The following is a 2233-nucleotide window of genomic DNA, read 5'->3' on the forward strand; positions in this document are numbered from 1 at the left end:
GGAAAATACAGCCTGTAGCTTTTAATAAGTGAATAGACTGACATGATGTGAAATCACTAGAACTTTGCTTTGGTATTTTTCTTGATTAGAATTTAACAGAGAAGTTTACTGCAGGTTCTGTAGGTACAACGGATTTTTTTTCTCATGGTGATAAAGGGAAGGTGATCAGTGCGTTGGGGAGAGGAGAAAGAAAATTAAAAATGTGAAGTTGCATGAGGTCTTGTTCATGCTAAGTTCTTCATAATAAATGCCAGAATTTGCTTCAGACTTATTTAGGGGAAGAAGAGGAAAATTCTATACAGAAAATAAAGTGAGCAACACAGTGCTGCTTCTTCAGTTCTCACATTTGGCTAAAGCATCAAGGCTGGCCAGGAGAACTGAACAGATGGCATCAGGGCAGGAAAAAAGAGACAAGGAGTCTTTGCAGCACTTCTAGAGTGGTCCAGTTATCAAGCTTTCAAAGAACACAGAGTGCCTCCCAAAGTAACAAGTTAAGATTAATTAAGGCCTAATTAAATATATTATAAGTAACTATAGAAGACATTGCAAAATTCAATTATCTATATGGGTTTTTTACATCCACCACTACTGGGGTTTAAGATTTTAGCCTGTTGCTTCACTAATGCCCAAAACTGAAAACATAACATGCATATTTGCTTTTTAGACTTAAAAAAAAAAAATATACAGGTTAATAAATGGAGGGGAGGTAAGTGGACATCAGTGATGTACAGGCACAATTTGGGAATGACCTGGGTGATGGGTAAATGTAGAGAGCTCTTAGGAAACCCTCCCTACTCCGTGCTTGCCAGACAGCTTTAGGAATATCCCATGCTATTTAAAGGACTGGCACGACTCGCGCCGTTAATAAGAAAAGAGCATCGCTTACACAACGCTTCTCCACTTTCCTCTCCTGTCCTGGCTACGGCCCGTGTCCATGTGCTGCTCTGCCTGTAGCACAGGAACGGTGCTGCTTTCACTGGAAGTTTTCCGACTTTCTGTGAACACCTTAAAATAATCTCCCAGCATCGTTCAAACCTCTCGAGCATGTCAGCTGTCGGTATCAGCCCCCCACCCCAAGAATTAGGGTGCAGCTGGAGGGGTGGGCGGCAGTGCTGCGTGCAGCCCAGGCTGGGCTGAAGGCGTACAGCACGACGTGTTCATGACAGCTTCCCTTGACAGGAGTCACTGTGCGTTTGGAAGTTCAAGTTTCATCATGTGACACAGGTTTAGGAGACATCAGGATCAGGCTTGGCCGCTGAGGTTTAACGTTTCTCACCCTAAAATAGCTGCCGCACCAGGTGCAACTGTCTCAACAGCGTTCAGTTTCAGTTGCAAAAGACCCTGAATAAACCTGTCACAATGTGAAACAAAACGCGTTGGCTTAAAAAGTAACTCTTTTAGGACTGTGTTATTTAAATGTAAACATAGAGCGTGAGGGCAGGGAGGTTACCCAGAGCAGTTGTACAACCAGGGCAAGACTGGCGCGAGATTCTCAGCTTGTTCAGTGTCCGCTTAAGGCTGGACCAGAGCGTGGCTTCTCTCCTTCTCGGTGCTGTCCAAGAGACAAAACCCACAGGTTAGCATTACTAATAATCGTAACCAAGGACACTCTCCAAAGCAAATGATAGTTTAGAAAGCCGACAGGTGGTTTATTGCGGCGCTGGGTGAGCGGTGGATTCCTCCTTCTGACATGCACACTGAGGAAAAAAGCACACTCCTTCTATACATTAAAAACTTGAATATTTATGTAATTCCCAAGAAGTACCTGCTTCTTTCCAGTGAATCTAACACATACGTTAAAACACCTGCTTATTTCCAGGGAATCTAACACGTATGTTAAACACCTGCTTATTTCCAGGGAATCTAACACATATGTTAAAACACCTGCTTATTTCCAGGGAATCTAACACATATGTTAAAACACCTGCTTATTTCCAGGGACTCTAACGCGTGTGTTAAATACCTGCTTATTTCCAGGGAATCTAATGCCCGCACTGTGAGGCTGCCCCCGCGCACGCAGACTTGTCCTGGGGAAGGGTCGCTCCTGGGCACGTAGCCTTGCTTATCCTGCCAGCAGGACCCGAGGGGCCCGCTCTATCGCCTCGCTAAGCTGTTGAGCCGAGCCCGGCTCCCGCTCCGCCCGCCCCGGTGCCGGTGCCCGCGCTCAGGGAGGGGTGTCGTGGCGCCGGCCCTTACCCGCTGCCGCTGGTCGCTGAGGCAGAAGGTGCAGATG

The 2233-nt window shown here is 46.2% G+C and overlaps 1 long non-coding RNA gene across 1 annotated transcript; it reads right to left on the bottom strand.

The window, feature by feature from the left end:
* Nucleotides 1–639: 639 nt before the first annotated feature.
* Nucleotides 640–2233, bottom strand: LOC113482332. Its single transcript, XR_003398827.1, has 3 exons — nt 2197–2233; nt 1451–1552; nt 640–1351 (listed from the first exon to the last, which is right to left on the bottom strand). It is a non-coding gene; the product is annotated as an uncharacterized LOC113482332 (long non-coding RNA).

The sequence above is a fragment of the Athene cunicularia genome, assembly GCF_003259725.1.
Source record: "Athene cunicularia isolate RWA chromosome 7 unlocalized genomic scaffold, athCun1 chr7_part1, whole genome shotgun sequence".
NCBI lineage: Eukaryota > Metazoa > Chordata > Aves > Strigiformes > Strigidae > Athene > Athene cunicularia.